This window comes from Rissa tridactyla, chromosome 1 (genome assembly GCF_028500815.1).
Source record: "Rissa tridactyla isolate bRisTri1 chromosome 1, bRisTri1.patW.cur.20221130, whole genome shotgun sequence".
Classification (NCBI taxonomy): domain Eukaryota; kingdom Metazoa; phylum Chordata; class Aves; order Charadriiformes; family Laridae; genus Rissa; species Rissa tridactyla.
In genome coordinates this window covers 47,491,836-47,503,221 of record NC_071466.1, presented here as the reverse complement: position 1 = coordinate 47,503,221, position 11,386 = coordinate 47,491,836, and the positions used below count along the sequence as shown (strand labels likewise).

At 41.9% G+C, this 11,386-nt stretch overlaps 1 long non-coding RNA gene across 1 annotated transcript; it reads left to right on the top strand.

Annotated features, from left to right (window-relative positions):
- The first annotated feature begins 1,449 nt into the window (after positions 1-1,449).
- On the top strand, positions 1,450-10,985 carry LOC128919543 (uncharacterized). The gene is made up of 2 exons (XR_008469902.1): positions 1,450-1,630; positions 10,704-10,985. It is a non-coding gene; the product is annotated as an uncharacterized LOC128919543 (long non-coding RNA).
- Positions 10,986-11,386: the final 401 nt, after the last annotated feature.

The following is an 11,386-nucleotide window of genomic DNA, read 5'->3' as shown; positions in this document are numbered from 1 at the left end:
CAGGTATGTATAAATACTTCTGATCAGACAGCAAATGAATAAAAGTTACGCTTCACTTACAAACTGTTTGCTTTGGCATTTGCCATATAAAGTGTCTGTACAAAGAGCAGGCTAGTCATGCAAAATAATTATTTTTCCACCTATTCTTGTCACAAAGTTTCCTGAAAGTGCAATTTCTTTCTTCACTCCCTGTATGTAACCTCAAAATAGTATCTCATGGTCACAAAACTCTTATGTTGTGTAAATACCTTTTAGGCCATTTGATCTTTTCCCTCTTCTTTCCCCCTCTTCCATTAGCAGTTTTTATTGCAGCTGCTTGAATACAAGGCAATGAAAGCTCATGTTTCTGTTTACACTAGGTCCGTATTGGTACACAGAACAAGAGAGGAAACAAAAAAGTCTGGGCATCATTATAGAGATTGTCATCAAACAACCACTATTTTCTAGTTTGTACTTTAATCAGTGTCTGGAATGACACTTTGGGACCTGGCAGTTAACATGTTGAAGGGACTTTCTCAGAAATTCTTTGCAAAATGCTCTGTTACTTCTGTGCGCAGTGAAAGGCAGCATATTTTAACCTGGTAAATAATTTAAATTAGGTAATAACTTAGGCTTGTGTATTATACATGATCAATAAGTGGTTTGGGCTTGCGTAATGATTTCTATTCTTCAGACAGGGTGTGTGGCTCCGCTCAGTGCTGCACAGGGATGGGAGGTGAATCAGACCGTTACTTGGACACCTTAGGAGTCCTTTGGACTTTTCCAGGAGAGCCACAGAAACTCTCCAACAGTGGGGACGGTGCTGTTATATCACATGAGGGACGAGGACGATAAGAAAAGCCAGGCGGAGAGTGCATCCTCCTTGCCTCTGCGAGGAGCTGCGTCTTTCTATGTTGCTGTACTAGGGCACATGGCAAGAGAAGAAAACAGCCTGACAACAGCTCTCCCATAAGCCCTCCATTTCTTGATGAATTCCCTCTGCACAGTGACACAGGAGGTGCTAAAGTCCAGTGGCCACTTCATCCACTGGTCCTGTAAGGTCTGCAGGCAGCTTTACTGTCACTCTGCACGCTAGAGAAGAAGGATTTCTCTTCTTCACTTCATATGACCTATTAAATGAATTCCTGTTTTCCTGTCCAGGTGATGGTCTAGGGGAGATATGGAATCTCTGAGATTCAGGCCTAAAATGTATTTTCTCTGGTTTTGTTATTGTCCTTATTAAACGCAGTACAGCCAGGCTCATTCGAAAACAAGTAAGCCATCTTGTGTCACTGATCCTTTGAACCAGTGTATTCGCAGCAGAAATATGATCATCTTTAGGTATATTTATTGCAATCAACACTATTAATATCAACGTTTCTAGAAGACAGTATTCCTAATTCTAAAAATAGTGGTTTAATCATCCAAGCCAGTCAGAGCCAGCCCCTCCGTTCTGGGCTAGCAGTCGCTTACCGAACTCGCTCTTCTTGCTCATCGATTAACCTCCAGCTTACTGACGCCTTTTTCGGAAGGGACAGTCGACGATATGACAGCAGTTTTCAGAGGCAGGACAGAGCTAACTGTAACCTACCCAGACCAAGTGAGAGCAACATCGGTGTGAAGTTTAGTACAAGCTGTATGTATATCTCAGGTGGGTAAATATTTGTGTGGTCTGCCCAAGCAGAGCCCTATCTATCCTGCTGCAGTTAGACTATTAGCTAATTTACAGCTAGCGTGGTGATATTAACACTGGCTACAGTCATACCCTTGATTGAAGCATAGATACACACTAAAAAGAAAGAGATTTACTAGGCTCTTTTCCCAGTAATTTTCAATAACAGCCAACAAAGACTGTCGATCCTTATTTGTTCTGCTAACTCAGTACATTTTATAATGTTCAGTAAAAAGAGCAAACACCCCAGTAGCAACACGTAAATGCCTTCAAATGTCTGCACAGGAACTGAATTGGTCTCGTTCAGAATGCGTGAAACCAGCTAAAACCTGGGTACAGTAAAAATACACAGGAATTTAGAAAACAGGAAAACTTACCTGCTTCTAAGTCAAAAGGAGTCATACTGAATTTTCAGTTGTGTCAAACTCAAAGGATCAAACTGGCTATCAGCGCATTATTGATATCCAAACTGACCAGTAAGAGAAGTGAAGTGAAGAGAAGTGAAGAAGAACAAAAATTTTATTGAGATAATGCTGGTAATGTGCATTAAGAATTTAATATGACAAGATAGATTAGAGAGATAGATAGATACATATGTACTTATGTACGTACATACATAGATACATAGATAGAGGGACAGATCTGGAATGAGGAACTGTCTACCCTGTACAAAGATAAGTGGTAGGGGAAATGTTCTATTTGTATTCGATTAGTACATAAATATTACAGTTTCCATGGTGTTGGTATTTGTCAAAGCACTTTCTAAGGAGAAGTTCAAATACTGAATAGTTAAATGCCTAAGAATGTCATTTGAATGTTAGTTACTTCAAAAACTTAGTATGTAACAATATCCACCCAAAGCATTTACAAATTCCAAACCACCACAATTATTTTTGAAATTATAACCCCTCCCATGAAATATGTATAAACAGAACTCTCCCTAGTGAGTGCTTGAAAATCTGGCCCTTTGGCCCCAGTCTTTGGTTCCTCGGTTAGTTAATTAATAGGCTTTTCCCAGAAAATAAATTTCATACAAATCCGAACAATGGACAAAGTCATGGAAAACGTGAACAGCTCATAGGCGAATCATGAAGGGAAGAAACAGTTGGAGTTCTTCAAACAACTTGATGGAACTTAAGACCTCTTATTTTGCTTAATACCAGAAAGAGTGGGGTCCTAGTACATCCGAGAGGCAGTGTGGTAATAAACCTGTAGATGGTTAATGTAATTCTAGAGAGGAAATGACAGTCAAGTATAGCAATCATTTAGTCTCTCTCTATTCCTGGCATTCCTGTTAAATTTAACCTATTTTTCCTAATTCCCCATACTACAAAAACTGCAGTTTGTTGAAATACATTATTGTACGAGTGGCCTCCACAATGGCTATTCTCTAATTACTACATGGAGTACTAAAGAAACCATTACAGAGGGAGTGAGGAACATGTTTAAGCATCTTTAAAAGTCCCACTGCACCACATCTATATTTTTAGACACCTAAGTACATATGAAAAGCTGGCTCTTTGCAGACGCGTAATTTCAAGGCCACCGATAGCTCATTGGCAGTCAGAGGATACCGTTCACACACTTGAAGTTACACATGTTCCCGAGTGCTTTGCAGAATAAGGGTCTACTTTATCTGTCAAATGGAAGTAGAAACAGCTGGAAACTCTTTATTAAGCAGCCGGAAGGGAGGGAAATAAAATGAGAATTTAATAAATCATAAAATTGTTCCAATGGCTGGTTTTGCATGAAAAATTCAAGCAAACTCCAAACATTTTTGGATGGAGGTCTCAAAGGCACATCAATGTGTTCTGAGTAATGAAAACCCACCCTTGCGCTCACATATTTCATTTACCCACTTGCTGGCTTCATCCTACACTTTGGAATAAGACAAGCTCTCATTAAAACTAATGGCAGTTTTGCCTGAACATGCACCTGCAGGATCGGGCTTCAATTGCTGAAACTCACATTTACTCCCTGAAACTACCAGGAGATCAGCATGTTGATAAGCCCTGAATACATTACCGCAGGAGAACATACAAAGCTGCGTTTGAACAGGTGACATTTCCTTTTCAAGGCAGACCTGTTCAAAAGTTTAGCATTAATCATTTCCAAGCAGGCATAACAGAATTATCTACTATATCTGTCAACCTTCTGCTTCTTATAAAGGTAAACTTCTTCAACCTGTAGAAAGCTATGTCAAAAACAATAAAATAGAGCCACTGATTAACTACTCGGTGCAATTTAACAGCAGCATCAGAACTTGCTTCATCAACAGTTGCTGCGTGTCAGCAATATATAGGTGTGTGTGTATATATATATATACACATATCTGTATACTGCTTGAAGTAAGAGGCAGTATTTGGTTTGGTTGCCTCAGGCTCAGTTCTGCAGAGCACTGTGGTCACAATTGACTTTTCACAGATGAGTGAACACACTGAACGCACCGGACTAGACCAGCAATCCATATCCATGTATGCTACGAGAAGGTACAAGGAATGCACCCGCGTCCTATTTTGAAGGGCCTCCACAGGCCTTGTTTCAAGTGCTTGAACTGCTACAACACATTGTCTGCAATAAATGAAAAGGAAAAGCACTTCTATACTTCTAACAGCACCTGTAGCTCTCCAGAAGTACCTACCAGCACCCACGGGGTTACCCATGTGGCTGGGAAAGAGGATTGTCCCTGACCCCACCAGGTTCCTGCTTGCCAGGGGGCTGTACGGTACATAGCAGGAGTGTGAATTCAGAGGGAGTCCCTTGGACCCTGCAAAGTGGTTTTCAGCCACAGCTGGGGCTGCTCTTGCAGATTTTACCATTTGTGCAGCCCAGCTGCACTTACACTAATGAATGACACTTGCATGGGACCATTCTCCAGCATCAAAACCAGCCAACTCACAGTGTACCATGCCATTAGCATTAAACTCTCTTACTCCCCGAAACAGGGTGGCCACAATCACACGGCCACCTGGGAGCAGTCCCTGACCTCTGCTGAGTCCCCAGTCGTGCCAGGGAATTGTTTCGGGGAGTGCTTGATGGCCCGGGCCAAAAGCATGTCAGCGACCGCTCTGATGACTTCAGTTCCAGTGCCCCGGCACTGTTTGATTTACTGGTGGAGAGGAGGACTCAGTGCATGTGGTCTTGGGAGCAGCCTCAGGGAGCATCGCAGAGTGAATGTAGAAATACCCCTCAAGGCTATTGATGAGCCAAGTAACTCCTTGATCTGAGCAAGATTATCAACATCTGGCCTGTAATTAACACCACTGTCCAAGCTGGCAATACACTGATACAGTAATACTTAGCATTGTTGTAGCTTTCTCTGTTTTGATTAATGAGTGTGCATTTAACTAATCAGTATACGTTAACTATTATTAACAGCACATTAATTGTTAACCACACATTACCTAGACACTCTGTTAGATAATTGCCTCTCTGTTAATACATTAATCAATATGCCTATAGATTAAATTATTTTAAAAAACCCTCATCAGTATATCAGAACTACATTTACTGAATCATTACTCTGTGAGGATACCGATTAAATAATTCTGAGCATTTTAGTTCCTTTCCTACTGGGATATTTTTACTAATCTGTCTGTGGAAATATCATTCTACTTGTACAATCACCAAACAGCTACCACATTCCTATAACCTCAGATCTTATCATCATCTCTACAACCTTTGCAGCACCAATTATCAAAGTTTACTCATCAAGAAGCTCCCATTCCACAATAAAAATGAATTTCAGTGCCAGAGTAATACCTGAATAAGACTTCCTGATAACCTTGATTCTGGGAGTTTTTATTTGGAATTAGGATCTTAGGTTTTCATCTCTCTTTTTCCTCAATAGGAGGTTAAGCAAAACTGAGTGTGTACCCAGATGCTACTGCTGTAGGCACTAACTTGAAAGCCTGAGCCAGCCCAAGGATGGAGAAGGCCTTGCGTTTATGGTGCAGCGCTGAATGTGCTGAACTCTCTGCAATGATGAGTAACTGGGGACAGAACTGGGAGAAGCCTGCAACGCGGGGCTCAACCAGCGTGTAAGCACCTACATCCCACCCTGCTTTCCTGCAACTTCCCAGGCAGCTCACTTCCACAGATTCTTGCCTTTTTGCCTCAGGAAGTTCCCCACGCACCTAGAATTGGGCCCCAGGCATGTTTCCTCCGTGACAGAACTGAGAAGCTTGGCCCCTGCTCAAGCCTCAACCCCACCGGCATCCACAACCTGAGGAACTTTGGTCCATTGGTCTTTCCTAAGGCATCCTACACACTGTCTGGATCCATCTGCCTCCATACAACAGGGTGGCTCATACCACTTTTTGTAAAACATAGCCAAAGGAAGAGCTGCCAACAACCACTTTGTATACAACAATTTAGCGGCTAGGGTGTTTGTGAAGGATCGGTGATATGGAGCCTATGGTAGTTTCCCATCTGGAGAGGTTTAGCTACCCATCTTCCAAGTCCCCAGGGAGTGCTCCAGCCACTGCTGTGTTGAAATTGCCAGGCTGTACAAAAAACAAACTCAGGGACGCAGAGAGAGAAAAAGCAGGAAAGGGAATGACTTTGTAGCCATCGCCAAGGAGAAGAGTTCTAGGTGTTGGTCCTTGTTCCAAGACTTGTTTGTATATTTTCTCTAATGATTATTTCATGTAAATAGCCCTTGTATGAGGGACGGGAATCTCTGGGGCTGATCCAAAGCCCATTGAAGTCAGTACAAATCAGAGCCAACTGAAGTCAATAGAAAGTTTTCCACAGATTTCAGTAGGCTTTGGATCACTTTGGGAATACTTCTTGGGTGGTAAAGGCTCCATGCCAATGCACTGAAGGCATGCACCGATTGCATACTAACACACACGTTGTTGTGGCTTATTGCTATATTGGAACCAGCCTTTGAAAACTATCATAATATCCTGAGGCAAACTAGAGAGTCAATTATTCAAAATGTTGGTCTTGAATGTTTAAAGGCCCAGTCATGGGCTCCTTAGGCTAAGTTCCCACTGCCTGCAATGAGAACTCTCTCTGAGGAGGACAGGCAGAGTCAAGCTCTGAGACTCACATTTGCGGGGCATTTTGATGCCCTTGGCACAGCCACGATTGCAGTTTAACGCAGAGATAGCCAACCTGGCTTGAAACTATGTAATGTGGGTAGCAAACACAATTTAGCCGTATTAGCATAGCACTTCATATGGGTTAATTAGCCCTGCCAAGAGGCAGAGTTCATTAGCCTGAGGAGAAAGCTGCACGAAGATGGACTACTTCCGACTCATTTAGAGGTAGCTTTGCAAAGCAGTGTTTTCTGCCATGTAGACATGCTAAGTATCCTCCTGTTCCAAACATTACACAACTTCCGATTCTGCGGCAGCTATGGCAATTGTGCAGTAACCGTGGTCCCATCAGCCCTCTCCATGGAAGGGTCTGTCATACAGTTTTTGGTATTTCAGTTATCAGAGCACACACCCTGAGGCTTCCCTCTGATGAGGCAAATCAGTTCCAGGTTAACGTTCGGCACGCAAAATGTTAGCAAAGAGATTTTCGTTGCCTTCTTTTTCCAGGAAAAAAAAAAAAAAACCACAAAAAAAAACCCAAACCCAACACCACAATCAGTGCTCTTAGTGATTTCAGCAGTGCAAGGCCTAGATTCCCGGGGACAATTTCCAACACAAACCAGCACAGTCTCATCACCAAGCCTTGACAGTCTCCTTCATTCCTGCCTGCAGTGACCATTTCTCTAAGGTTTGATGGGTAGCCTTTTCACACACAAGGATTCCAGTCCGGATTGCTTTTTTTAAAGACACACCTTCTATTAAAACTATTTTCCTGGCAACTCTGCAAGTCTAGTTTGCCCAATGCAATTTTAAGCTTTGTTTATTAATTTGCACAGCATTCCCGTTAACATACAAGCCACTTCAGTATCCTGACTGCAATAACACCTAAAACTTTACTCCAGGGATAATTTCAGCTGCAGAACATGATTCGGCAATCCACTTTATGCACTACTTCTATTTTGGTGTCTTGAAGAATATTGTGCTTGATCTGCCCATGTCTTTGGCGTAGGATCTTCTCCTCATGGCAAGTTTCGTGGTCTCAGTCCCAGAAGATGTGTGATCTGTGAGAGACCTCAGTGAGGACTGAAGTTGCTCAACTGAGAACCCCACAGGATTTTACCTGTAAATGGAGATAAGATCTTTGCCCCATAGAGCTAAAGAGATAAATTAAACACAAGCAGACACGTAGACCAGACACCTGCCGTGTTTCTCAAGTGAGTTGCCACATTGCAGGCATTCGTATTACCAACTGGTGAGGTGCAAGAAAAGGGAAGAGCGGGGTTTGATTTGGTGTGATCCACCTTGGTTCTAGGACCATCTTATGGCAATCAGTTTCATACTAATTGCCTGTCCTAGGCACGTGACAGCACACGTGAACCCAGTAGGCAATGCAAAGTGTATTTCTGCACAGACTGCTTTGAGGTTGCTGGCAGAATCATGCACTTGTGCAGAGTACAAACTGCTGGAGGACATAGAGAAGACGTGCTTGCCCCCCATTTGGAGCTACCTTGCACCCACACTGCCAGTGGGGTACTCTCACATGTGTGCTGCATAATTCCAATTACAGACGCAAGGTAGATTTGAACCTCAACAATAACGTCCCCAGAGCACTAAGTAGCTAAAGTAGATAGACCCACGGAGTGCAGCAAGCGCCTCCTTATGCAGACCACCAGAAGCTACCAAGGAGGCAACTCCAAGGAGGCACTAAGCCCCTTGCAGGTTCTGGCTGTAAATTTGCCTTCATGTCACAGTAATGAAAGAGCCATCCAGTGCTACAGTGAGATCCCAATGCAAAGTCAGTTCTTGACTACCGCTTGTGAAAGTTGTGTTTCAAAAACCGCTCAGCCAGTTGCACTTAGAAAAATAACTTCTCAAAACAACAAAGTGATGTTTAAACTTAAGAGAGGGGGGTAAAGAATGGAGCTGTCCCCGTAACGTAGACGTAGCTCTGTACTCAGGAGGGAACTGAGAGTTAGCTTTTGTGAAAAATCTGGATATTTAGAACTGTGAAAGCAAACGAGGGTTTCAGCCAGCATTTACAGCTCTTGGAATTTTTATCATCTAAAACTTTACAAGAGTCCTCAATGGGTGAACATACTGTGTGCTTGTTGTACATTCATATGCCCAATAGGCTGAATAACTTCAAAGAAATTTACTCTGCTGCTTGCTAAAAAGCCTTTTTAACATTATACACCTTCAGAGATGTTATGGTACCTTGTGCCAAGAGTCTGTATTTTTAAAATACCCTACTTCAGCCTGAGTTCTCAACCCACTAAACTCAGTAAGAGTTTTGACATTGACTTAAAAGAGTGAAAGATCAAACAAGTATCTGACAGACTGCAACAAGACTCAGAAATAATTAGGGAGTTTTGAAGCCTATCCATACAGGGGATTTTTCTTTGCTTTTAAATAAGAAATGTATTCACAGATGTATTTTGGAAATATTAGTTTAAATTTAGAAGTGGGAAGATTTAGCATTAAGGCAGACGTTTGACTCGAGTTTTTGGTCTTGTTTCATATATTTTGCACATTTTTGACATCTCCTGTTATCTAAATAAGACTAGGGGAAGACAGGGTGACAGTTAGGTTGGAACTAATGTAATGTTTTATGTTTTTGTTAGTAAGGGATGGCATCTCACATAGAAGTACGCTTTAATTATCCTTTTCAAATCCTTTCTTCCTGCCCCCAAAATGCATCCCAATTCACGGAAGACATCGTGAGAATTTCATTTCACCGACTGTGTGGGCTGAAGTCAGACTTTTGGTATCTCTGCAGTTACAGCTTGAGAGCTCTTCAGTGAGCCAGCAATTGCAAATTGTTTCCAAAATTGAATGCATCAAATGAAAAATATGCGGATGCATACACGGGTCCCAAGTCATTGATTTCTGCTGAGACATATTGTCAGAACACGGTGTTTATTAATAGTGTAACATGGAGCTGCAAAAGAACCATTTTTGTTATTCTCGGGCCATCAGAAAATTTGTGGAAAAGAGCGGCCACTACCTGGCCCAAACTATTATTCTAGAAAAGGCCGGCCTGTTATTAGATTCAGCTGCTGATATGCGTCCTGTACTCTCACCAGTCTCCTAGAGCTGAGCAGTTGCTGGTCCCAGTTGTGGATATGTCCCTGTCACAGCCTCGTGGGCAACCAGCTGCCCTGACGTGGTCTTTCCCGGGTCACACAGATGTGGGAGACTGGGTGTCACTGTCCCTCGGGAACAGTATGACCAGGAAGTACAGAAACGTGCGTTAGTGAGAGAACTTTGTGTCTGCACAGGTATACACACATGCACACTTTACTCCGAAAGGAGAGGATGTTAGCATCTCTTTAAAAAAATCAAGAATCTTGGGCACTCCTTGAGCATCTCCTCTATTCCTCATGCGGGTTAAAACTTTTAAAAGTGTCGGTAGCTCTCCCAACAGCACAGAATGCCTGAGCTTTTCTAAAATGTGCTGTTATTCTTGTCAAATCTGCGTGTAAGACCTATCTTTTTTACGTTTAATTTGTTCAGTGCCTAGATAACAACACAAGCCCTTTTTCTACTGTTATACACAGCCACAAAGCCTAGAATAAATAATAAAAAAGTAGGAAAATGTTGTATTGTGTTTCATGATTTGTAAAAGACAAACAGACATGTCTTATTATTGTAACAAGACAACCACATTTGTATTTTGTGGATATTTTCAGAAGCCTATCACCATAGTACCACATTTGTATATAAGAGTATCTACTCCTAGTGCTTAAAAGTGAAATTAAAACACGGAATTGGTCAAGGTGTCACATTTCATGTACTTATTTCTGGAAAAGGTTCAGACACATCTGCATCAAGCACATAGTTATAGAAGACTACACATGTCAGTTTCCCAATGTTTGAAGTCACAGGAAAACTTGTCATTCAATAGACCCCCCAAATTTTGTGCCCTGTGGATGTACTGTTTCACAGAATCATTTCAATAAACTGCATTTTATCTTTTGATAAATTCACTGATCAGTTTTTTCTTTCAGTTTTGACTGGGAATCATAGTCTGATGGCTAACCTTGGTGACACCTCTGCCATGACTGCCTAAAGGCATCCGATAGAAGGACCCAAGCAAACCTGACCTTATGCAAAGCTTGAGCAGGAAGCAGTTTGGAAATCCAGATGACAGAGACTTAAGCATTCATGGATAAGCCCGCAAGAAATGAATGAGCTGAAAGGCTCCATTTGGTTTCTTTTTTGTCATGACTGAGTTGGCAAAGTAAGAAGAAAACCAAGATGTCTAAATAAAGTCATAACATGGTTTTGAAGTGTTCCTTTTTTTTTTTAACCCCAAGGATAAAGTTTAGAATTTTTGTTAACAAAATAAAAAAATCTACTAACTGCATTTCCTCCTGCATAGGAGGACTGACTTTTGGCAAGGGAAAAAGCGCTAATGAGTAAGGCCCAAGATTCTGCAGCCAAAAGTTAAAGGCTTCTTTTTTTTTTTTTTCACTATGATTCCAGCTTCAGACTGATTCATTACCAGGTAACCCCAACTATTTCCTTCCCTATAAGGAAAGGGACTGGTAAGAAGACGTGGGTTTGTGTCCCACAGAGAACTTGGACAAGTCAAAGGAAAGCAGCAGAAGATGAGGACTTTGGCATTTCTTTCCCTCCCCAGTAAATCAGGGCTGCTGTTCAGGAGTGAGAACTTGACCTGCGTGCACCA